The 27809-nt window shown below is 39.0% G+C and overlaps 1 protein-coding gene across 5 annotated transcripts in view; it reads right to left on the bottom strand.

Moving 5' to 3' along the window:
- The window catches only part of RFC3 (replication factor C subunit 3), a 775950-nt gene that overhangs the window by 471681 nt on the left and 276460 nt on the right, over positions 1 to 27809 (bottom strand). The window contains exon 12 of one of the 5 annotated variants that reach the window (XM_059902820.1): positions 9912 to 9929. The exons of the other annotated variants lie outside the window; for them this stretch is intronic. The gene's annotated coding sequence lies outside the window, so the exon portion shown is untranslated. Of the gene's footprint in view, positions 1 to 9911; positions 9930 to 27809 lie in introns of those variants that run through there. 5 annotated transcript variants of the gene reach the window in all.

The raw sequence follows: 27809 nt of genomic DNA, 5'->3' as shown, positions 1-27809 counted from the left end.
GGAGGGCATTATGCTAAGTCAGGCAGAGAAAGACAAATACGGTATAATACCACTTATATGTGGCATTATAATGGAACACCACTGTGGAATCTAAAAAATTCAATAAACTAGTGAATATAACTAAAAAGAAGCAGACTCACAGATATAGAAAACAAACTAGTAGTTATCAGTAGGGAGAGGGAAGGGGAGAGAAGTAATATAGAGGTAGGGGAGTAAGAAGTACAAACTATTAGGTATAAAATAAGCTACAAGGATATATTGTACAACACAGGGAACATAGCAAATATTTTATAATAACTATAAATGGAGTATAACTTAAAAAAAAAAAGAAAAGAAAACTTTGATTACAATCTAAAATTAAGTTTTCATGCATTGCTGGCAAATGACAAAAACAAAGATAAAATTGGGCCTTTTTATAAAGCTAAAAATATTTGATCATTTTAATTCTTAAAAAAAGATATATATTTAGTTGTTAATCAGTTATTTCCACTATAAGACATATGACCCATCAATTATGTGCCTGGCTATTTATGCTAGAGAAATGAAAATTTATGTCCTCCCAAAAACCTCTATCTGATTATTCACAGCAGCTTCCTTTGTAAGACCCTAAATCTAGAAACAACCCAAATGTCCTTCAGTGAGTGAACTGTGGTACATCCATGCAAAGGAATACTACTCAGCAATAAAAAGGAATGAACATTGATACACACAACAACTTGAATGGATCTCAAGGGCAAACTGAGTGAAAAAAAGCAGATCAAAAACATATCCTGCATGATCCCATTTATAAAACAGTCTCAAAATAACAAAATTATAGTGATAGAAAATAGATCAGTGTTACCAGAAGTTAGGATTGGGAAGGAAGTATGATTATAAAGGAGTAGCACAATGGAGTTTCTTCATGGTGATGGTACACTTATGTATCCTGATTGTGGTGGAAGTTAACCAAATCTACACATGTGATAAAAATTTTATGAAATTATACATTCCCCCCCCAAAAAAAAGTCTGTATGTAAAAAAACAGATGAAATCTGAGTTAGGTATGTAGTTTAGTTAACGGAATTATACTCATGTCAATGATCTGCTTCTAATAATGTCTTATGATTATGTAAGATGCTATCATTGGGGGAACCTGGGGGAAGGATACACAACTCTCTGCACTAATTTTAGAACTTCTTGTGAGTCTAAAATTATTTCAAAAAAAAAAATGGAAACAAAACATTAGGTTCCCTCATTTACAGAGAAGTAAACTAAGATTCAAACAGGCTAAATAACTTGACCTTATTAAAAAAAAAAAAAAAAAGTCCTTGAGCTAGTAAAAAGCCAAGTTGAGATTTGAACACCAGGACTTCTGACTTTAAATTCAGGGTCCTTTATACCACAGTGCTCCTATTAGCCATGTGTTTATTGGGAAGGTAAAGATCCAGGTGATACGTGAAGGTTGCCCAGGTAGATGGAACAACTTGTTCAAAGCCAGGAAATAAACAAGAGCAAGGGAAAGAAGTACAAACCACCAAAGGCTGGGGAACAGGGGAAAGCAGAGAGATAAGAGCACTGAACCTTGAGGGGGGCCAAGAACAGGGATAGAGGGAACAGGCTGACGGGCCAGGAGGTTGTGGACTGTGGACCAGACACCTGATTAAGAGACAGAATAATTCCTGACAATGACAGACTCTAGAAATGGAAAGGAGGTGAGTGGCCATATGCTACTCGAAGTAAAGGTCAGTGAGTGTAAGCTGATCAAGGAACTGTGAGACTAGGGAGTCAACTGAGTGGTCTTTTCAGGACATTAGAGGGAGCCAGAACAATGATACGGAGAGGAAGATAGAGCTTTATCTCTCCTACTAGTATAAGCTTCCTAGAAGTAAGGACTATGCTTTATCTTTCTTTGCTTTTCCCACAGAGCCTACAATAACACCTTGGACTTGGAGCTCCATTGATATTTGCTGAATTAATGAACAAATGTTCTTATGCCTTGAGAACCTGAAACAGTCAATGAACCTTATTTAGCACCTATTTTCCCAAGAGGAAGTTGTTTTGGTTGATCAACATGACAGCAAAATGACTATTAAATTCCATTTTAAAAATACATCAATTTCTCATTTGACATACTGAAGATAAAGTATTTTGTTGAGTTTCGTTTGTGTCATATATTATGAAGGAAATATTGCCCCATAGTTCTGATTCTCACTATCATCTTCTCATACACTCAAACCTATATGCACATACCCACACACGTAGGTGTCCCTCTATTCAGAGAATTAAAACTATAAGGAGGTACTCAGAGTTGGTCTGCCATGGTCTTGATTCTAGAGTTGTGTTGTCCAATATGGTAACCACTGGCCTCACATGACTATTGATACTTAAATTTAATTTAAATAAAATTTAAAATTCAGTTCCCAGTTGCTCTAGCCACATTTCAGGGGCTCAGTAGCTAAGTGTGGCTAATGGCTAGTGTATTAGACAGTGCAGATAGAGGGCATTTCCATCATCTCAGAAAGTTCTAATGTACAGTGTTGCCCAAAGCAACACACGATGACTCACTACTTTGTCTTCCCTGTCTCTCTTACACAATGAATCATGTCATCTTAAGAGGTTCAGCATCCCATGTCTCAGATGGGCCCCTGACATCAAAATGAAGAGAGCAGCATCAATTAGGTTATTTTCAGCACAATCATGTGGAATTCAACTATATTAGAACCCTGATGTCTTTGATATAAACATATCAAATTTTATGATTATGCTATTAATATACCATGGTACGTGTTTAATATGGTTAAGAAGTACAGTACAGTAAATCTCCTACATTTGAACAAGTTCCATTCCAAGAGCATGTTCATAAGTCCAATTTGTTCATAAGTCCAACAAAGTTAGCCTAGGTACCAACTAACACAATCGGCTGCATAGTACTGTACTTTAATAGGTTTATAATACTTTTCACACAAATAATACATAAAAGACAAACACAAAAAATAAGCATTTTTAATCTTACAGTACAGTACCTTAAAAAGTACAGTAGTACAGTACAACAGCTGGCATACAGAGGCTGGTATTGAGTGAACAGGCAAGAAGAGTTACTGACTAGAGGAGGGAGAAGAGGTGGGAGATGGTAGAGCTGAAGGATTGTCAGCAATAGGAGATGGAGGGCAAGCTTCAATTTCCCTCATGCCTGACATTGTTGGCACAGGTTCTGGTTCCTTGCTGGTTTCAATTCTATCTACCCTTTTGAAAAAACCATCCAGTGATGTCTGGGTAGTTCTTTTTTTCTCATCATAGATGACACAGTAGCACTGGATTGCATTCTGAATGGCTGCTGCAACCTTTGTGTACTGTTCTACGTTCGGGTCCTGTGCCTCAAAAACTAACAGTGCCTCCTCAAATAAAGAAAATCCCCTTGCCATTTCCTGCATCGTGAATCTCTTCAGTTCTTCAGTTACCGAACGAGTGACCTCTACCATCTTTTCACCTCACTCCACCATCTCAATTATTTTCACTTTTGTTTCCATGGTTATCACTTGGCACTTCTTAGCAGTACCAGCTACAGCACCGCTGCTTTTACACTTGCTTCTGGACAACCTGGGCTTGAAATAAAGATACTGTACTACTCTACTCTATGCAGTACTGTACAGTAAAGTACACAAAAGCACAACCACTTGTAGAGGATGCACGCACGTGACAATGTACACCAGACACGTGAACTAACTTATGATTGGACATTCGAACGCACGTTCACATCTTTGAAAGTTCGCAACTTGAAAGTTCATATGTAGGGGACTTACTGTAGGCAGAATAACAGTGCCTCCCCTAAAATGCCCACACATTAATCTCCAGAACCTGTGAATATTATGTTACATGAAAAAGAGGAATTAAAGAAGCAGATAAAGTTCACTAATCAGCTGACCTTGAGAGGAAGAGATTATTCTGGATTATCCAGGTCCTTACCAGAATCCTTAGAAATAGAAGGAGAGATAAAAAGAGTCAGTGTCAGAGCTATGCAGAGGGAGAAAGATTTGATTGGCTATTGCTGGCCCTGAAGATGGAAGCAGGCCACAAGCCAAGGAATGCAGGCAACCTCCAGAAGTTGGAAAAGTCAAGCAAACAAATATCCCCATAGACCCTCTGAAAAGAAATGCAGCCCTGCCAACACTTTGATTTTAACCTGCTCATAGTTACTTTGGACTTTTAACTTCCAGAGTTATAGGATGATAAATTTGTGTTGTTTTTAGCCACTAAATTTGTTGTAATTTGTTACAGCAACATTAGGAGCCTCGTATAGAAGTTCCCTAAAACTCAATATAATTGATATAACTTTAGTTAATTATTTAATTTTATTCCTATTTCTTTTTTGGTAGTGTGGGAAAGCAGATTTTAAAAGAATCAGTGGTTCTTCAGCTCTAAGAAGTTTTTTTTTTTTTCCTAAGACACTGAGGCTTCCTAATTAGCCACTTGACCCAGAACTCTGTAGGAGGGAGTGCAAGTGTGGGCAGAGGAAAAGAGCAGACTTTTGAGCTAAGCCCCCTCACAGAGAGTTGCTAATGCAGAGTGGTTGTCTGCCTGAAAATGACACTGAAGTTCTCAACACAGAGGATAAAATTAGGTAATCTATTTTGCTTCATGAAAAGGGCAAGGAAATGATATAATCTTTAAGAACATTAGAAAAATATGTACAATTCTATTTATAATAGCAATAAGATAATTGTTCTATTGTGTTAAATTACTGGGATTAAATGTTATCAGGTGAGATTTTATTTTCCATTTTGTCATTTTTAAAAGATTCAATGTGCATCTCAAGACAAAAGGCCAATAAAACATTGCATGTTGGTATCAAAATAGAAAAGTAGGTCTAGTGCATTCGAGGTGGGAGGAAATTCGTTGGGATTTATGCTAAAATACAGCCTAGAGTTCTCATACAACCCATCAAAAAACTATGATTTAATGAGGCCTAAGAAACTACTTCAAAACTTTCCATTCCTAATGTACTTGCCAAGAGCTCTGAACTTCCTGTGTTCACTCTCAGAGCCTCTGAGACCCTCTACATGCCATCTATTTAGACTCATGTATCTAGATACCTACCACACACCTCAAACTTAACATGTCTCAAACTAAACTATTTAAATTCTTCTCCACCCTAAGCTTACTTCTCACATTTTTCCTAACCCATTCAAGCTTGAAAGCTCAGTTATCCAGAGACTGCCTACCTTCCATCCCCATCATTCCCAGCTCCTGACCAAATTCTTACAATTCTTCTTCTTCTCTATCTCTCTGGTGAACACGTTCCTTCCATATCCATTTCTAGAGCCTCCATTAATCTTGTTGGTTCTCATCTAAGCTCAAATCCGTTTCTCCAAATCAATCCAGTCAATGAAAAGGACTTATAACTGCAGAACATCACCTTAATTCTTTTATTTAAAAATATTTTTGCATACTTGTAATCTGAAAATCACCGTGGAAAGACATTGCCCTTGGTGTCAAGGAGTTTAAAACTGAGTGGGAAAGGAAATAATAGTATGTAATATAACAATATAGTTATATGTAATATAATGATATATAACAATAAAAATAACTGCAGTTATCATTTATTGAGCATCTTCTATATTCTAGACATTGTTCCAGATTATTGCATATATTGTCCCTAATAATTATAACAGCTCTACAAGGTAGGAATTATGCTTATTTTATAGATGAAAAAACTAAGGCTGAGATATTACTAACTTGCCAAGATCGTGCAGTCCTAAGTGCAGTATAAACCTAAGATTCTTGAGAGCAGAATCTGTAATTCAACTTTTTACTTTCTATTAATTCCAGAATAAAAGAATTTCAGACCAAATAGCAGCTAGTTCTATAGGCAGTGATAAACAGTCTAAGTCAGAGAAAAACTTTAGACCTTAAAATGGTATTTATATTCCTTAAACATCTTCTATATTAAGGCCTCAGGTTCTTCCTATTTATGCTTGTGGACTTTCTTTCTCCTTAATATGCTTTTGTCCTATAATTTCTAGCACCTCTTACAAAGAAAATATACAAAGTTAATAAGAATTACTCCACAAAGGGGTTGTGAGCATTTAATGAAGGAATGCCTGTTTATTGCCCACCACAGTGCCTGAGAAATAGTAGACCCTCTATAAGAAGCAGTCAATGGCTTCTTACAGCAAAATGGCTAAGAGAATTGGCTCTGAAATCAGCCCATCACTACTACTTACTAGACATGTGACTTTGGCTAAATTACTCAACCTCTCTGAACCTCACCCCCTTGCGTGTAAAATGTGTCTAATAATATAATACTCACTTGGAGTTACAAGGAATCTAATTGGACAATGCATGTAAAGTACTTAGCATAATTTAGCTGGGACTCAATAAATATTAACTTTCGGCATTTAGCTTTTCTCCAGAAAAGCAGAGTTGCAGTAAAAGTTTCATAGTAAAAAAAGAAATCAAAGCCTGCTTTTAATCCACGCCAGTCTATTTTGCCAGAAGCTCAATTGGTTTATCATCTGAATAGAAAGATATCAAATCATAGGATTTGGGAATGCAGAGAGAACCTTGGCTGAAATCCAGCTCAATCTGGCCATGTTTAGAGATGAAACAGAGGTTCATAAAAGGAAAATTGACTTCCCAAGGTTGCAAAGCTTGTTTAAGGCAGATCCAAGAGTAGAATTTAGATCTCTATTTTATAATCTGATGCTCTTTCAACTACCAAGAAATGTACACCTTTTTAGAAGTCAGTTAAGCACCATTTCATATGTTAGAAATTCTAAAATAAATCACTAGTCATATTATTCCCAAGTGTTTAACTGACTATAGTAAGTAAACTATCTATAGCTAAGTTTAAAATTCAAGTAAAATCAAATTTATATGCTATTGAATATATGTCTATATTGCTTAAAAAAAGTTGACTACTCTTTACATGAGTACTCTTGTTGAATTAAAGTTTTTAAGGTTAAATGAGTTTTATAAAAAATGGTCATTAAATTCAGAAAGCAATGGACATTGATTAAAGGAAGGATTGTCAACAAAACTTGGAAAAATAAAATAAGGATTTTAAAACCCTGAATCAGGCATGTTTTCTGCCCTCAGGGAAATGCCATTTCCTAATGGAACAGATCACAGAGGAGCTCACTACACACACTCTTCAACTGTATCACCTTGGAGTTAATAGTTTTAACTGTGACACAGGCTTATCTTGAATAACACAATGACTATTCTCATTCTTTGGATAACTACTGATTGAGCACCTCCTTTTCCAGGAATGGTGGTAGTAGCTAGAGCTGTAACAGTGAAATAAGATATGGTTCTTGGCCATAAGAATCTTAGGAGATAAAAGAAGAAGCAGACAAGTGATTAAGAAACTACAGTCCAGGATAATGGACATCAACAGCTAATGTTTAGGATAATTAATATCAATAATTTATTATAATTTATTTACAGCTAATATTTATTCAACACATAGTATGTGCCAGGCAATCTGCCAAGCACTTCCAGACTGTTTCACAAAACCCTATGTGATGGCTGCCATTATTGGCCTCATTTTCTGAATGAGAAATCTGAGGCCAGGAGCTTACTAGAAAGCAGGGGAGGTAGGACTCAAATCCCAGTCAGCTAAGTCCGAGCCGCATCTGTTAACAGTGACACCGCTGCATAAGCGATGGATGGAAAGCACATAATGTGCAACATGGCCCACAGGTGAGGATCCTAACCCAGTCTTGGTGGGTCAGGGACCATTTCCTAGAGAACACAATATGTACACTTAGCCAGGGATTATGTCAGAGAAGGATAAGAAAGACCTTGCAGGTGGATAAATCAGTATAAGAGGACCTGCTTTCCCATTGCCCTAAAAATTGTACATGGCCAAGTCCCTTCATGATATGATCCAGGCCCATCTCTCACCACTCTCCACTCCAATGCTTCAACTATAATTTGACGTTTTTCAATTGTCAAAGAACCATGTTCACTTTCCCTGCTGGGTCTCTGGGCACACCATTCTTCTGCCTAGATTAGAACTTTGCTTCTAGGTAATGCTTAGTCATTCTGCAGGTTTCAGCTTGGACACTGTTTTCTCCAGGGAGCCTCCAAAGAGCACCATCCAGATCTTCTCGAATTGTATTTAGGGTCCCTACCATGCATGCCTACAGCTCTCTGCATTTCTGTCACCACAGCACTAAGTGGACTGTGAAATTCACATTCAAACATTTACTCTCAGGAGACTGTAAACTCCATTGAGCAAGGTCTGTTTTTATTCATCACAGTAATCCCAGAGCCTGGCACAATGCCAAGCACTTAGTAGGTACTCAATAATTATCTGCAGAATGAATGAAAAGATCTAAGTTTGTGGAGTAACATCCCCATCTTGTGGCCTTTTAGAAGACTCCGGTAAAGTCATAATACCCTGCTGTATTTTCAATACCAAAAGGACAGGTGGGCACTCATAATCCTTGTTCCAGCACTGGAAGAAACGAAAGTAAAAGTGAGATCCCACCTGCCAGGTCAATGTTTACTACCTTTAGTTGACACAAAGCAGAAGAAATAATTGGGAAGGGAATAATCCTGAGAGTACAGTTGTAAATAAAAGTGAAAGAACACTCAAACCAAACAAACCAGTTGCCTTGTCTACTTTCATTTCTGAAGCAAAGGATTTTATTCAGGTTTACCATCTGGAAGGACATTTTCCAAGCACATATTTTCTCATAGAAAGAGTCATCCTCAGTTAGATTCACAACCTTCTTAGAACAATTGCACCTTAGATGGAAGGAGAGAGCAGATATTTCAGAGGAAAAGCACCCAGCTAGCAAGTGGCACTGCCAGGCTAGAACCCAAACCAGCTGGCTGCTGGTCCAGGGTCACACTGCCTTTGCTAAACCTCAGTTGTATTTGTTAATAATTAAACAATGATTAGTGTACTGTGGGATGAGTGATGATGCCTTTTTATTTTATTATCAATTCATCATAATTAGTATATAACTTTTCTATGAATTGTCCAGGAGAGGGTGGTGGCACATAAATTAAAGCAATACCCCAAATGGGATCCTTTGAAAGTGTTGCAGAAAAAGAGTAATAACGTTAAAGTTCTATAGAGAAATTAGAATTAAAGTGGAAAATTTTATATACAAAAGCATTAAATTTTGACAGACAAGGGTATTCATCCTGAAAATAATAATCTAAAACTTCAGAATCTTGCACCAAAGAGGAATGAGGCTTAAAGGAAGACTAGTCGCCGATTAAAATGAATAAAAAATTGAACATGTCTTTGACTTCCCGCAAATAATTAGCGTTAGCACTGTTGAAGCACCTCCAGGGCACCATAAACTGGATATGCAAGAATTCTTCTATTTACCCTGACAACCACCGTCACCCTGTAAGTAGGTGTTGTCCCTCACTTCAACTTACAGATGAGGAGATGGAGCAAAGGAGGGCTAAGGGTCTTGTTCAAAGTCCCACGGTAAACAAATGGATGGACATGAGATTCAAAACGCCTGAGTCTAGAGCTACTGCGTTTGCAGCCCTTTGCAAAACCAAAAGTTCAAACCTTGCCTTCTGTCATTTGTCACCCTTCAACCTCCTTTTGAAGATGTGTTAGATTTATGACCTCACTTCTTTGCAGACATTCTATCATTGTTTCCTCAGTCTTTTCCCTAATAGAAATTTCTGATAGAATAAGCCTGAGTGAAGTCAAAACAGCACTGGAGTTGGAGCTGAAACAAAAGGGCTTTGGAATACTTGGATCTTCCATCCTATCAGGTCACTTAACCTCTTTCAAGGTTTTCCTAATCTGTAAAATGGGAGCAACACCTACTGCACAAAGTTGTTGAGAGAGTTTAATGAAACAATATATTTCAATGTGGGTGCTCACACATTTGTTGGCTCTGACTCCACAACTGTCCTTGGGGTCCACAGTACCCTCTGAAATTGTCGATGGCCCCTCCCATGTAAGAAACCTGTATGTAAGGAGAGACAATGGGTGGATAGAAGGAACTTCTTTGCGACTATTTTTGAACACTGTTGAAGGTCGCACCGAGTCCAGCAAAATATTTTCCCTCGATTTTGTTTCCTAAGCAAACCAAATCTGGCACTTTTCTGACCACAGGCCTATGTTTGTTTAGCCCAAATTTAAAAGTCAAAGGACTCTTTTAAGTCATCACTGAATGTAGAGGAAGCAAACAAGCCCAAATGAAAACATCCTTCATTTATTTTTCAAGCAAATGCAATCACCCAATGATAAGATTCACTCATTCAACACACCACAAACATTCATTGAGCACCTACTATATTTGTCTTAATAAAACATAATACCAAGTGTTCAGACTATTTGGAGATTGTGTGGTTCATATAAATTGTAAATATTTTTACTCTCTTTCCTATCATTCCCCAGGAAAGAAATTCAGAGTGACAACTTTAATCCGTCTGCGAATAGCGCAGAAATGACTGAACTCTCCAAGGTGACGACTTTCCCTCCCTAATGAGACCTCATCCTCTTCCACGTCTCCCTCACTCCATTGCTTTTGGTAACAGGCACCTCTCTGTTTGGATTCAGCCATTTATATATATTTAGGATTATGAATATGTGTTCTTTACCACACACTCTGCCCAAGGACATGAAGTCGCACATATATTAGGCAAATGTTCTCCTATCTCTTGCTGTACTGATAAAAAGAAAAAAAGCATGACTAAAGGAACAAATGAAGCCACCTGCTTTGAGTGTTAACAAAAAGTTAGAAACCTAAGAACTCTGAATACTGCTGTAAGCACTGAGTGCTGTTAAATATTATTTGGTACAAGCAAGTATGCCTTAAGAACCAATCTCTAATTGAAAAAAGCTCTCAACTGTCCCCTCTTTTACCAACGTGCAAAATAGTGATATTGACCCTTCCACTCATCCAGGGGTCAGGGAAACTGACACGGAGGCAAAAGTGCTGTGTCAAGTGAACAGAACCACCCCCAGTGCTCCATGAGCTTTACCACACAGTTTTGGCCCTGGAAATCTCTTCTGCCTTCTATGTTGTTTGGTTTCAGAGGACTGAAGAGCAGATAACCAAAGGTAGAGTGGAGTGGTAGGCAAAATAATGCTCCCCAAAGATGTCCACATCCTAATCTCTGAAACCTGTGAACATGGTACCATATATGGTAAAATGGATTTTGCAGATGTGATTAAGTATCTGGAGATGAGAGATTATCCTGGATTATCTGGCTGGGATTGATGTAATCACAAGTGTCCTTATAAGAGGGGGCAAGAAAATCAGAGTCAGCAATAGATGATGGGATAATAAAAGCAAAAAGTTGGAGTGATGCGAGGAAGGGGCCACAAGTCAAGGAATGCAGGAGGTCTCTAGAAGCTAGAAAGGCAAAGAAATCGATTTTCCCTCAGAGCCTCCAGAAGCACTTTGCTGACACCTTGACTTTAGCCCAGTGAGACTGATTTTGGACTTCTGACCTTCATATCAGCAAGATAATAAATGTGCGTTGTTTTAAGCCATTAAGTTTGCGGTAATTTGTTACAGCAGCCATGTGAAACTAATACAATGGAAAGCTATGTTCTCTACTAAAGAGAGCAAAGGACTGAGGGTCAGAAGACTTTGGTTGTGGTTTTAAGTTTGCCACTTGCAGCTGTGGGACCTTAAACAAGTCACACTACTTCTCAGGACTTCACTCTGGTTAACTCTTCAGAACTATCTAGCCCTGAGAGTCTATGATGGACATGATGCTAAGCAAGCAGAGCCACTTAAACTAACATCCTCCTCGTCCTCAGATGATATCTAAAATTCAGTTTACATTCTCCCTGCCATAACATACCTCAAGTGACTGTATAGCCAGATCATAAAGCCCAGACATTGGCACTGAAGACACAGCAGCATATAAATTGTATTTCTAAATCGCGGAATGTATTTGCCTGGTACCCAAGATTTTTTTTAAAAGATGGTGTCTGCCTTAGGTAGGTTTATTTTGGAGAAGGAGACTTTTAGTTCTGGTCAAACATATGGCCTGGCGGTTCTACTACACCCACTGAGTGTTTACCATCTCTGCTCCTGTGCAGTAATCTTAATAAAAGCCCTGTACCAGCCCTCACCCCAGGTAGTGAGCCAGCCCCACCTGTCTCTTCCTGACAGACTGTTGAACATGGATGCCTTCCAGCAACTGAAAGTCATTATCTGGCCTTCAAAACCTTTCTGCTTTTGCTCCAGGTAGCTGTTGCACAACATTTTAAATTTAGAAACATGATGTCTTTCTTATTTTGCCATCTTTGAGATGTTGTGTGACTTGGATTTTCCAACAAAATAGATCACTCTTTGCACCACTCCCCGTTCTCAATACACAAAAGACCAAATGGATTAAATGAATCTCCCTGTTTTATATGTGTTTCATCTTCTTCAGAATACATAAGCCCACCCAGGCACCTGGTGCTTGAAGTGGACTGAGGAGAACAGCCAGGCAATGCTTTAACCTTCACTAGCCCTGGGAAAAGGAATTTTTGTCTGAAATTGAGCTGTTAATTGCTTTCAGCCTGCCAGATTCTGTGAGGACATTTTCACCAAAATCAAAATAGAAGCCAAAATATTCTGAGTATACATTTAAGAACCAGATTCCAGGTACTTAGCAATTGAGACATGAGAGTGTTCACTGTATTTTGTCAACTTGACAAAGGATTACTCCTTCCCTTTGTGAAGCCAGCAAACATAAGAATAAGAAAGAGGTATACTCTTTTCTCTCAGACTTATAAAGGGTGGGATTTTTATAATGACCATTTTGAGAAATCTGGAGACTCTGAAAGTGTGAATAATAAAATGGAAGCCTTCTAAAATGCGACATTAAAAGGTGACAGCAATTATTTTAGCATATTAAGATATAAGAGATACGCTAGGAGACAATGAACCTTCACAGTGTGGAAAGGTCTGATCTGTGCAATACTCCTCCTGAAGGCCAGACAATAAGGAAGTCCTTTTCTCTCTCCCCACTTTACCTGCAGGATCGAGGCACTCACTTCACCTTCTCCTGCACCTGCAGGTCAGCTCCATCCAGCAGTGGAACTAGATGAAGAAAAGGGCAACTAACCCACACTGGAGGCACAAAGGCAGAATTGTGCTGGCCCTAAACACAAGTGAAATTCAACAATATTCTTCTTTATAGATAAGAATTTATCTCCCTGAAAAGGGTTTAATTTTCCATTAGTGGAAGTTATTCTACATTTTTTCTACTTTTTACTTTGTTATGTGAAAAAGTAGGTGAGTAAAGAAAACAATCATATAAAAAATTTAAGATCTGCAGTGTTTTTCATGTAACCCTTAATATTTTGTGCTCACTGTCCCTAGATAGAAATCAAATGTTATGCATGAATCAGTCTTGTAAAGGTCAAGGCTTTTGGTTGCAAGCAAGAGAGACCAAAGATCACTAACTTCATGAAGCAGAAAGACATTTATTGAAGGGATATTGTGTTGCTAACTCAATCAACAGAAAGGCTAGAGAGGCCAGGCTGAGAAAATGGACAGGATCAGAGTAGAATGAACTGCACGGCGCCAGGAGGCCACCACTGCTTACCACCACCTATAACAACTCAGTGTTGCCACCACCAAACACTTCATGTCGTTGCCCCTAGAATTCTGACACTAACCACTGCCCTTGCTGAGCTCCCCATCATTACCAAACTAGCACCAAGGAGTGTTTTTCCTTGGCTCTGTAATTTTTGTCATTCTCCCAGGAACACCAGAATGCTCAAGCCCAGGTGATGAAGTCATACCCCAGCACCAAGGGCCAGGGAGGAATGCCTGGCCATTTCAGATTCTATAACAGGTGAGGCCTTACTTCCACCAAGGTTCACACTCTGGAGGATTTCCCACAAATGGAAGCGTGTTTGGACACTGGGTAGCCAAACAACAGCAGATGTCTAGCACAATCCAGTACTCTTCCTATCTGATATCTGCATATACTCTTCACTGGAAAATACTCCTGCCTCATATACTAATGCAGTGTTCCTCAAATAATCAAGACATCTTCAGCCCCTCCCAACAAAGGAAGGCAACCCTCACCCTTGCCAATTACTGCCTTTAGTTCCAAATCTAAGATCTCTGAGTCATGTTCTTTTTTTCCTCCATTTCTGTTCAATGCCTGCTTAATGTTCTGTAGTCATATGATCTGAAATGTAAAATTAAGCAACAAAACTTATTTTAAAATGGTTTGGTAAAAAGAAAGAAAAAGAAAATTAGTTAGAATATACAAATTTATATATGACATGGCAAGGAAGGAAATACTAGTCATGGGATGTAGTTGATAGTTACTTGTTCTCCCCTCTGTTGCACAGTTTGTTCTCCCTTCTTCTTCAGCCAGCATTATAACTAGTATGGGGTCTTTAGCCACATGGACAACACAAACCTTCTTTCCCACCTGGGGGATCTCAGCCCTTGTGAGTTAGCCCAGAAGGGTCTGCTGCACTTTTATATTAACTTACTGCTCAATGCAGTGATAACAGGTGCTGCCCAAGGAATTATCAAAACTCATCCCTCTTTTGAGTAAATGAAACCTCATTTCTTCTGGATAGTCAGAATCCATCATCCCAGTTACCACCATAACCCTCCTTTTCCCCTGTTCTTCCAGAAGTATGAGTCGTCTAAAATGGTCAAGCTTAGCTTCCAATTCAACTATTGTATGCCCTCTGGAAGAAGCATTTGTCCCTGGGGCACTAACATAACTAAACAAACAGAATCCAGAGTCACAGGGACAGAAAGCAAGTTTTATAAGTGGGTTATTAGCTATACCAGGTACAGAATCCACCCCACCTCCAGTTCATTATCCCTCGACATGCACATTCTGGCTATAAGAGAAAGAACACCGTATTTCAGTTAACAGTTCAGAGTGCATTCTGAATTTTGTAAGACAGTATCCAACTTCACAAGGTATTGGCAGTAAAATTGAGTATTGCATAGTCCACTGCACCATTCCATAAAGCTAACCGCTTCTAATGATAAAGATATAAATCCAGTTAATTCCATGGGTACCAACCATTGTTTTGTTTCTTTTACTGTAGCTTAACTTCCAGTTGGCCTTTCCTACCATAATTGTCCTTACTTCAGTTCACGAGTCAGGAAACTAATGAAGATTAGTTATCCTGCCAGTTACTCAGGATACCTATTCTAACTGTATATAATACATGTATTTATCTTTACATACATTTATATACATATATATATACATCTAAACTTACAGGAACTAGGTAAATAACCATGTTCAGAAACCTACTGTACCTACTGTGAGGTAGACCTGGGTCAAAACTCTAAATATTATCTGGCTTTTAAAAATCCCCATTATTCCTGGTACACCTCAGTAGAACTTGGGTCACCTGAGTTAGAACCATTGTGAAATCTTCCCTGGAATATCTGGGCCCGTTTACCATGGTAAATAGCTATAAACCCTTAAAGGACAACTAGTATGTAAAGTACTGGTTGTAAAGAGCACACACTTGTAACTCTTTGGCATGTTCTTCCTGAGGGGCCCCAGACCTGCCTTCATGCAAGGGGCTCCATCCAGGTCTGTGATGTGGCTCAGGGCTGGGAATTGGGTGAGGAGCTACAGCTCTCAACGGTAAAAGCTCAAGTCAGGCCCCCTTCACCACACCTAGAGATATTTTTGTTTTTTATTTAAATACATCAAGAAGGACCATAGAGAGCTTCCAATTAGGAATCCCATGATCAATTATTCATCTCCAAAATCTGTATGGGTCACACTCTTCCAACTGACTATTATCCCAGCTGCCCATGAAGGTAATGACATCACTTTGCTTCTGCTGGTTAAATGCCATTACTTGGCTTGGGCATCTAGGTGCTTCCCAACCCCACTGAGTTTATGAGACCATAACCCCTGTAGAACCTCCCATTGTCATCTCAGCCTACAGAAAACAACCCCTGAAGCACTTCTCAAAGGTACTCACCTTGTCGATGTATTTATTACTCAAGGCCTCGGTGAAGACAGTTTCTTCTGAGACCTCTTGGAGGGCAGTGTTACGGGAGTCACACTTATTTAATCCACTCAAACACTTCTGTCTTTGGTAGACGTAGGCTACATTAGATCGAGTATTTTCTCATAGATCAAGTTCATCTACTCTAGACCTCTGTGAAACCATTTTCATTCAACCAGCCAAGTTAACATTTAGAACTATTTCCAGCCATTTGGTCCAGCACACAGGATACAGAATCTCTGAAGTGTGGGCTTGCATTGATAAATTCAGTCTGATCTGTAATTATGCTCTCCCGTCCTTGATAGAGCTTCCTCAGAATTTATTTCCCTGCAGATTTTGTTGATATGAACTAGCAAAGACTTGTAATTCTTTTCTTACATCACCTTCTCCTCCTAGGTTTGCCTTTGTAATTTCCCAAGTCCCCTCTCCTCCACCATCCATACTCACAGCACACACTCTGGTTCTAGGTCTAGAGACATCCCAAGAGTGGGTGAGTGCAAAGGGAAGAACTGCTTCCTAAAGGCAACTCCCTCGAGGAAAGGTACTATGAAATAAGTTTCCATTACTTCCTGAAGCTAGCAATGCCTACAGAAATAGTTTTGCATACTTTTACAGAATTTTCAGGTGTTCTGAATTGAGAGGATTACTCTGGACAGTAAAACCACCATATTCCTGGAAAATTCTCCTGTAACATTTGATGCCACTAATCACTCTCTTTTTTGGAAATCCTCCTCCTTCTATGTTTCTATGTCATTTCATTCTCCTAATTTTGCTTCTCTTCCTCAGTTTCTGATCATTGTTTACCATTCCAAGATGACCTTTTATCTTCTCTATCTCTTTCTCTCTTCTCTTTCCACAGTTTCAACTCTAATCAATTTTTGATGTTTTTGTTTCCATCTATAGCCACATGCCTAGGTTTTATCTCTCTTCTGAACTCCAATCCCACATTTCCAACTACATGCCAGACATCTCAAAGTTGCCAGTGAAAAAGAATAGCTCAAAGACTGAACTCCCATTTCTTCCTACAAAAAAAACGCACATCACCTAGGCTGGGTTCTTGGAATCATATCTGAGTTGTTCTCCCACATTCACATATCCCGTCTATGCTAGTTCCTTCCACATTTCTCTATAAATTCTCTAGAATCTATCCCATTTCTTTGATTAAAACATTTTCTGCTTCTCAAAGGCTTCCCATTGCCTTGAGAAAAAAAATGAAGTTTTAAACTTCAGGCTATCAGTGATCCACTGTCTTTTCACAGCTCCATCACTCTCTAAGCAGATCTCTAGTTGACCCCTTGACCCCTACCCACACTCTCAAGGGTAATCTCAAGTGCCTGCTATTTCTCATATTCACCCTTCTCAAATTCACTTCATCATCTCTGGTCATGTTATTCCCTCCACCTTGTAACTACCAATCCTTCCCTTTCAGCTGGACTAAGTAAAGAACCCAAGAACTAAAGGATATATTAACGAAAAAAAAAAAAAAAAAACCCAGAGGGAAAGAACTCAATAATCAGATGCTTATGAGGTCCTGGAGAGGGTAACCAGGGCTTAGACAGCTACAGGGATGAGGAGGGGAGAAAACTACAAAAACCTTGACATATATGTTTGGAAAACATAGAACAAAGGAAATCTGTGCCCTGTGCCCAGTAGAGCCCTGAAAATTGGCAAGATCCCAGTGTTCCAAACCTCAGCATACATGGGAGAACACAGTAGACATAGCAGTGGAGTGGGAAATCTAAAACAAGAGCCTTAGCTGGTCTCACAGAGGGCCTGGGTTCACATTCAGTGTCAAACAAAAGAATTATTTCATTGCACCAAAGCAGCAAACAGCACGGAAGAGGGGACTCAGCACTGACAGCTCCTCCGTGACTGAGAAAGCTCTCATGGTTGGAACAAGGAAGACAGAGCAACTGCCTGGGTGAAACGACCCAAGACCAACAGGAATGAGAGTGTCTCAGCTGATGCTAGAGTGGTTCACACAGCATACAGCCCTTCTCAGTGCCTGAATATCACAAAGCCTCTCTGCCTTCTCCCAACCCCCTCTCTCTTCCCACAAACGCAGCCTGGGTTGGGGAGGAAATGGGTGCTAAATTGATGGAAGATATAACACCTACTACCTAGCAGAGTAGGAACTCTGAACAGAAACTAAACTCAGTTACAAAAAAATATAGTTATTTTTAACCACCTGATATTTTTGTTTAAGATTCAGATCTGCATATGTGTGTTATGTGTATATGTATACATAAAATTTTTTCAGTCATAGAACCTCAATGTATGTCTTAGTCCTTTTGGATAGTATAACAAAATACCATAGCTTATGTGGCTTGTGAAGAACAGAAATTTATTTCCCACATTCTGAAGGCTGGGAAGTCCCAGTTCAAGGCACCAACAGACTCAATATCTGATGATGTACTCGCTTCCTCGTTCACAGATGACCGTCTTCTCGCTGTGTCTTCACATTCAAGAAGGGGCAAGGGAGCTCTCTGAGGTCTCTTTTAAAAGGACACTAATCCCATTCCTCAGTGCTCTACCCTCATGATCTAATCGCCTTCCAAAGGACGCACCTCCAAAATACTATCACATGGGGGATTAGATTTCAACATATGAATTTGGGGGGGGGGGGACACAAACATTCAGCCCATAGCAATGTGGTTATACATACTATGACAAAAAATAATCTATCAGTAAAAAGGAGTTTGTGATTGGAAGGAACGTCATTCTAAATATTCCTAGATACAAAATCAAAACCAACTAACTGAAAAAACAAACCAAAGTTCTCTGCGGGAAACACTATCCTTAAGGACCTCTAGGAAGTCATTTTTACAAGCTTTCCTGAAAAATTCATGTAAGAATTTATTACAAATAATAGAATCGGACAGCATTGGGAAGCAATTTGTAAATTCCATTCTATGATGAAATTGTAGAGCTGGAAGCCTGAGGAATGAACTAAATAAGATGACCTTAGAGGTGACTTCAAAACAGCAACCCTCATTATATTTTTGGACCCTGATTTTCCTACTCCCTGTCTAATTTCAGGACATTAAATTGCCAGTCACAAGAAGAGATTTGATCAAACTACTCAGAAATTTAAGACACAACTACAGAAGATATGTATCAAAATATGTACATCAAGATAGACATACATCAGGCGGAGCTTCAAGATGGCAGAAGAGTAGGACGTGGAGATCACCTTCCTCCCACAAATACATCAGAAATACATCTACATGTGGAACGACTCCTACAGAACACCTACTGAACGCTGGCAGAAGACCTCAGACCTCCCAAAAGGTAAGAAACTCCCCACGTACTTGGGTAGGGCAAAAGAAAAAAGAAAAAACAGAGACAAAAGAATAAGGATGGGACCTGCACCAGTGGGAGGGAGCTGTGAAGAAGGAAAGGTTTCCACACACTAGGAAGCCCCTTCGTGGGCGGAGACTGCGGGTGGCGGAAGGGGGAAGCTTCGGAGCCACGGAGGAGAGCGCAGCCACAGGGGTGCGGAGGGCAAAGCGGAGAGATTCCCGCACGGAGGATCGGTGCCAACCAGCACTCACCAGCCCGAGAGGCTTGTCGGATCACCTGCTGGGATGGGCGGGGGCTGGGAGCTGAGGCTCGGGCTTTGGAGGTCAGATCCCAGGGAGAGGACTGGGGTTGGCTGCATGGACACAGCCTGAAGGGGGCTAGCGCACCACAGCTAGCTGGGAGGGAGTCCAAGAAAAAGTCTGGAGCTGCCGAAGAGGCAAGAGAGTTTTTCTTGCCTCTGTCTCCTGGTGCATGTGCAAGGAGAGGGTATTCAGAGCACCGCTTAAAGGAGCTCCAGAGACGGGCGCGAGCCACCAGAGACGTGCATGAGACACTAAGGCTGCTGCTGTAGCCACCAAAAAGACTGCGTGCAAGCCCAGGTCGCTATCCACACCTCCCCTCCCAGGAGCCTGTGCAGACCGCCACTGCCAGGGTCCCGTGATCCAGGGACAACTTCCCCGGGAGAACGCACGGCGCACCTCAAGCTGGTGCAACGTCACGCCAGCCTCTGCCGCTGCAGACTCGCCCCACATCGGTACCCCTCCCTCCCTCCCCCCGGCCTGAGTGAGTCAGAGCCCCCGAATCAGCTGTTCCTTTAACCCAGTCCTGTCTAAGTGAAGAACAGAAGCCCTCATGCGACCTACACACAGAGGCGGGGCCACATCCAAAGCTGAACCCCGGGAGCTGTGCGAACAAAGAAGAGAAAGGGAAATCTCTCCCAGCAGCCTCAGGAGCAGAGGATTAAATCTCCACAATCAACTTGATGTACCCTGCATCTGTGGAATACCCGAATAGACAACAAATCATCCCAAATTGAGGAGGTGGACTTCAGGAGCGACGATATATATATATATATATATTTACCTTTTTCTCTTTTTATGAGTGTGTATGTGTATGCTACTGTGTGTGGTTTTGTCTTTATAACTTTGCTTTTACCATTGGTCCTAGGGTTCTGTCTGTCCATTTTTGTTTTTGGTTTTTTTTAGTATAGTTTTTGCACTTCTTATCACTGGTGGATTTGTTTTTTGGTTTGGTTGCTCTCTTCTTTCTTTTTTTTTTTTTTATTACTTAAAAAAAATTTTAATAATTATTTTTTATTTTTCATTTTAACAACTTTATTTTATTTTATTTTCTTCCTTCTTTCTTTCTCTTTTCTCTCCCTTTTATTCTGAGCCATGTGGATGACAGGCTCTTGGTGCTCCAGCCAGGTGTCAGGGCTGTGCGTCTGAGGTGGGAGAGCCAAGTTCAGGACACTGGTCCACAGCAGACCTCCCAGCTCCATGTAATATCAAACGGCAAAAATCTCCCAGAGATCTCCATCTCAACGCCAAGACCCAGCCCTACTCAACGACCAGCAAGCTATAGTGCTGGACACCCTATGCCAAACAACTAGCAAGACAGGAACACAACCCCATCCATTAGCAGAGAGGCTGCCTAAAATCATAATAAGGCCACAGACATGCCAAAAGACACCACCAGACATGGACCTGCTCACCAGAAAGACAAGATCCAGCCTCATCCACCAGAACATAGGCACTAGTCCCCTCCACTAGGAAGCCTACATAACCCACTGAACCAACCTTAGCCACTGGGGACAGACACCAAAAACAACGGGAACTACGAACCTGCAGCCTGCGAAAAGGAGACCCCAAACACAGTAAGTTAAGCAAAATTAGAAGACAGAGAAACAAACAGCAGATGAAGAAGCAAGGCAAAAACCCACCAGACCTAACAAATGAAGACGAAATAGGCAGTCTACCTGAAAAAGAATTCAGAATAATGATAGTAAAGATGATCCAAAATCTTGGAAACAGAATGCAGAAAATACAAGAAACGTTTAACAAGGAACTAGAAGAACTAAAGAGCAAACAAACAGTGATGAACAACACAATAAATGAAATTAAAAATTCTCTAGAAGGGATCAATAGCAGAATAACAGAGGCAGAAGAACGGATAAGTGACCAGGAAGATAAAATGGTGGAAATAACTACCACAGAGCAGAATAAGGAAAAAAGAATGAAAAGGAATGAGGACAGTCTCAGAGACCTCTGGGACAACATTAAATGCACCAACATTCGAATTATAGGGGTCCCAGAAAGACAAGAGAAAAAGAAAGGGACTGAGAAAATATTTGAAGAGATTATAGTTGAAATTTTCCCTAATATGGGAAAGGAAACAGTTAATCAAGTCCTGGAAGCACAAAGAGTCCCATACAGGATAAATCCAACAAGAAACATGCCAAGACACATATTAATCAAACTATCAAAAATTAACTACAAAGAAAAAATATTAAAAGGAGAAAGGGAAAAACAACAAATAACACACAAGGGAATCTCCATAAGGTTAACATCTGATCTTTCAGCAGAAACTCTGCAACCCAGAAGGGAGTAGCAGGACATATTTAAAGTGATGAAGGAGAAAAAACTACAACCAAGATTACTCTACCCAGCAAGGATCTCATTCAGATTTGATGGAGAAATTAAAACCTTTACAGACAAGCAAAAGCTAAGAGAATTCAGCACCAACAAACCAGCTTTACAAAAAATGCTAAAGGAACTTCTCTAGGCAGGAAACACAAGAGAAGGTAATGACCTACAATAACAAACCCAAAACAGCTAAGAAAATGGTAATAGGAACATACAAATCGATAATTACCTTAAATGTAAATGGATTGAATGCTCCAACCAAAAGACATAGACTGGATAGAATGGATACAAAAACAAGACCCATATATATGCTGTCTACAAGAGACCCACCTCAGACCTAGGGACACATACAGACTGAAAGTGAGGGGATGGAAAAAGATATTCCATGCAAATGGAAATCAAAAGAAAGCTGGAGTAGCAATTCTCACATGAGACAAAACAGACTTTAAAATAAAGAATATTACAAGAGACAAAGAAGTACACTACATAATGATCAAGGGACCAATCCAAGAAGATATAACAATTGTAAATATTTATGCATCCAACATAGGAGCACCTCAATACATAAGGCAAATACTAACAGCCATAAAAGGGGAAATCGACAGTAACGCAATCATAGTAGGAGACTTTAACGTTCCACTTTCACCAATGGACAGATCATCCAAAATGAAAATAAATAAGGAAACACAGCTTTAAATGATACATTAAACAAGATGGACTTAATTGATATTTATAGGACATTCCATCCAAAAACAACAGTTACACATTCTTCTCAAGTGCTCATGGAACATTCTCCAGGATGGAGCATATCTTGGGTCACATAGCAAGCCTTGGTAAATTTAAGAAAATTAAAATCGTATCAAGTATCTTTTCCGAACACAATGCTATAAGACTAGATATCAATTACAGGAAAAAATCTGTAAAAGATACAAACACATGGAGGCTAAACAATACACTACTTAATAACCAAGAGATCACTGAAGAAATAAAAGAGGAAATCAAAAAATGCCTAGAAACAGATGACAATGAAAACATGACGACCCAACACCTATGGGATGCAGCAAAAGCAGTTCTAAAACGGAAGTTTATAGCAATACAATCCTACCTTAAGAAACAAGAAACATCTCAAATAAACAATCTAACCTTACACCTAAAGCAATTAGAGAAAGAACAAAAAATCCCCCAAAGTTAGCAGAAGGAAAGAAATCATAAAGATCAGATCAGAAATAAATGAAAAAGAAATGAAGGAAACGATAGCAAAGATCAATAAAACTAAAAGCTGATTCTTTGAGAAAATAAACAAAATTGATAAACCATTAGCGAGACTCATCAGGAAAAAAAGGGAGAAGACTCAAATCAATAGAATTAGAAATGAAAAAGGAGAAGTAACAGCTGACACTGCAGAAATACAAAGGATCATGAGAGATTACTAAAAGCAACTATATGCCAATAAAGTGGACAACCTGGAAGAAATGGACAAATTCTTAGAAATGCACAACCTTCTAAGACTGAAGCAGGAAGAAAAAGAAAATATACACAGACCAATCACAAGCACTGAAATTGAAACTGAAATTGAAACCAGGACCAGATGGCTTCACAGGCGAATTCTATCAAACATTTAGAGAAGAGATAACACCTATCCTTCTCAAACTCTTCCAAAATATAGCAGATGGAGGAACACTCCCAAACTCATTCTACGAGGCCACCATCACCCTGATACCAAAACCAGACAAAGATGTCACAAAGAAAGAGAACTACAGGCCAATATCACTGATGAACACAGATGCAAAAATCCTCAAGAAAATACTAGCAAACAGAATCCAACAGCACATTAAAAGGATCATACACCATGATCAAGTGGGGTTTATCCCAGGAATGCAAGGATTCTTCAATATACATAAATCAATCAACGTGATATAGCATATTAACAAATTGAAGGATAAAAACCATATGATCATCTCAATAGATGCAGAAAAAGCTTTTGACAAAATTCAACACCCATTTATAATAAAAATCATACAGAAAATAGTCATAGAAAGTAGGCATTACCTCAACATAATAAAGGCCATATGACAAACATACAGCCAACATCGTTCTCAATGGTGAAAAACAGAAACCGTTTCCTCTAAGATCAGGAAAAAGACAAGGTTGCCCACTCTCAGTAAAACTGTCACTATTTGCAGATGACATGATACTATACATAGAGAATCCTAAGGATGCTACCAGAAAACTACTAGAGCTAATCAATGAATTTGCTAAAGTAGCAGGATACAAAATTAATGCACAGAAATCTCTTGCATTCCTATACGCTAGTGATGAAAAATCTGAAAGAGAAATGAAGGAAACACTCCCATTTACCACTGCAACAAAAATAATAAAATACCTAGGAATAAATCTACCTAAGGAGACAAAAGACCTGTATGCAGAAAACTATAAGACACTGATGAAAGAAAGAGGGTACAAACAGATGGAGAGATAGACCATGTTCTTGCACTGGAAGAATCAACATTGTGAAAATGACTATACTACCCAAAGCAATCTACAAATTCAATGCAGTCCCTATCAAACTATCAATGGCATTTTTCACAGAACTACAACAAAGAATTTCACACTTTGTATGGAAACACAAAAGACTCTGAATAGCCAAAGCAATCTTGAGAAAGAAAAATGGAGCTGGAAGAATCAGGCTCCCTGACTTCAGACTATACTACAAAGCTACAGTAATCAAGACAGTATGGTACTGGCACAAATATACTGGCACAGAAATATACATCAATGGAACAGGATAGAAAGCCCAGAGATAAACACACGCACATATGGTCACGTTATCTTTGATAAAGGAGGCAAGAATATACAATGGAGAAAAGACAGCCTCTTCAATAAGTGGTGCTGGGAAAACTGGACAGCTACATGTAAAACAATGAAATTAGAACACTCCCTAACACCATACACAAAAATAATCTCAAAATGGATTAAAGACCTAAATGTAAGGCCAGACACTATAAAGCTCTTAGAGGAAAACATAGGCAGAACACCCTATGACATAAATCACAGCAAGATCCTTTGTGACCCACCTCCTAGAGAAATGGAAATAAAAACGAAAATAAACAAATGGGACCTAATGAAACTTAAAAGCTTTTGCACAGCAAAGGAAACCATAAACAAGATGAAAAGACAACCCTCAGAATGGGAGAAAATATTTGCAAATGAAGCAACTGACAAAGGATTAATCTCCAAAATATACAAGTAGCTAATGCAGCTCCATATCAAAAAAACAAACAACCCAATCCAAAAATGGGCAGAAGACCTAAATAGACATTTCTCCAAAGATATACAGATTGCCAACAAACACATGAAAGAATGCTCAACATCATTAATCATTAGAGAAATACAAATCAAAACTACAATGAGATATCATCTCACACCAGTCAGAATGGCCATCATCAAAAAATCTACAAACAATAAACACTGGAGAGGGTGTGGAGAAAAGGGAACCCTCTTGCACTGTTGGTGGGAATGTAAATTGATACAGCCACTATGGAGACAGTATGGAGGTTCCCTAAAAAACTAAAAATAGAACTACCATATGACCCAGCAATCCCACTACTGGACATATACCCTGAGAAAACCATAATTCAAAAAGAGTCATGTAGCACAATGTTCATTGCAGCTCTGTTTACAATAGCCAGGACATGGAAGCAACCTAAGTGTCCATCAACAGATGAATGGATAAAGAAGATGTGGCACATATATAGAATGGAATATTACTCAGCCATAAAAGGAAACGAAATTGAGTTATTTGTAGTGAGGTGGATGGACCTAGAGTCTGTCATACAGCATGAAGTCAGAAAGAGAAAAACAAATACAGTATGCTAACACATATATATGGAATCTTAAAAAAAAAAAAGAAGGTCATGAAGAACCTAGTGGCAAGATGGGAATAAAGACAGAGACCTACTAGAGAATGGACTTGAGGATACGGGGAGGGGGAAGGGTAAGCTAGGACAAAGTGAGAGAGTGGCATGGACATATATACACTACCAAACATAAAATAGATAGCTAGTGGGAAGCAGCCGCATAGCACAGGGAGATCAGCTCGGTGCTTTGTGACCACCTAGAGGGGTGGGATAGGGAGGGTGGGAGGGAGGGAGACGCAAGAGGGAAGAGATATGAGGACATATGTTTATGTATAACTGATTCACTTTGTTATAAAGCTGAAAGTAACACACCATTGTAAAGCAATTATACTCCAATAAAGATGTTAAAAAAAAAAGCTTGCGAAAAACAAAAACAAAAATAGATATATATCAAAATATAGAATGTTAAAAATATATAAATATATAATGCATAGCTATAAGTATTATATATTATATATTTATATGTTCATTTTTAACCTTTTCATACTTGTGTCTCATTTTTAAAATATTTTGATACGTGTATGTGTATATATGAATCAGTGGGAAACATACTGATTTATACAAAATCATTGACAAAAGCAGCTTATTGATGTAGAAAGTCAGCAGAAAATACATGAACATGTCTAATTATAAAGGATGGGAGCTACAAATGCAAAACTTTGCATAAAGACATTGAAGGTCCAAAAATAACTGTTCAATATATTTCACGGCAATTATACTTCGCAACATATTAATTCTCTGTCCCTAAGGGATTCCATTTTGCATAGAACCTAAATAAACTGCCTGAAAAAACTTTGCTGAGATTGAGATTGGATTTAATTACCAGACCTAATTCTTCAGTAATGGAAATCAGCCAAAGAACTGGGGGAAAATGCTGACTGAATAGAGACCTGAGTGACCTAGCTAACTGGAAGGGAACAACATTTTTGATTAATTGAAAGGACAAGCACTTCATCTTAAAATGTCCAAAGGTTAGATGTGTAGAACTAAATAAATCAATAACACTGTTTGACAGCACTTTTCCAGTAACCCTGTGGAGTACCTTTTCATATGATAACATATAAAATAGCAAGAAGCATATTCTTGCAGGCACTTTTCTACACCTAAAGTAAAAGTTAATGTTTTATAGAGCCTCCAGAATAGGCATCTCTACTACTCATAAAAACAATTTCTTACCTTTTCAGGGTTACTTTTACTGTAAAGGTCACCAACTGTAACTGGTTACAGTACTTTTGTGTGGCACAGTTGGAGCTGGCAAGAGACTGCTAAGTGAAAAATCATTTTTGGAGCTTCGAAGGGGAGTTGTGTTTGTCCTTACAAAATGAATTGCCTCCATAGCAAAGAACTGCAGTGATTCTACATGTTATTTCAAACATGAAATGTCATAATTCTTCCCTTTGCAAAGCCATCCTGCAATCAGCAACAATTAGTTTGCTGGTTAAAAAAGAGACCACTTTACTGATATTATTAATTCAATGCCACATTAAAATCAAGCTTATTATCACTACTCAAACAAATCTTGAAATTAACAGACAGCCTTTAACTGCTATATTTCACTTATGAGGCAACATGTCATTTTCTCTAAATTTTTATTTATTTTTTATACAGCAGGTTCTTATTAGTTATCTATTTCATACATATTAGTGTATATATGTCAATCCCAATCTCCCAATTCATCCCACCACCACCCCCTCCAACCCCCAACTTTTCCCCCCTTGGTGTCCATACGTTTGTTGTCTACACCTGTCTCTATTTCTGCCCTGCATACTGGTTCATCTGTACCATTTTTCTAGATTCCACATACATGCATTAATATATGATATTTGTTTTTCTCTTTCTGACTTATTTCACTCTGCATGACAGTCGCTAGGTCCATCCACATCTCTACAAATGACCCAATTTCGTTCCTTTGTATGGCTGAGTAATATTCCATTGTATATATGTACCACATCTTCTTTATCCATTCATCTGTCAATGGGCCTTTAGGTTGCTTCCATGACCTGGTTATTGCAA

This window comes from Balaenoptera ricei, chromosome 18 (genome assembly GCF_028023285.1).
Source record: "Balaenoptera ricei isolate mBalRic1 chromosome 18, mBalRic1.hap2, whole genome shotgun sequence".
NCBI classification, from domain to species: domain Eukaryota; kingdom Metazoa; phylum Chordata; class Mammalia; order Artiodactyla; family Balaenopteridae; genus Balaenoptera; species Balaenoptera ricei.
This window is presented reverse-complemented; position numbering and strand designations above follow the sequence as displayed.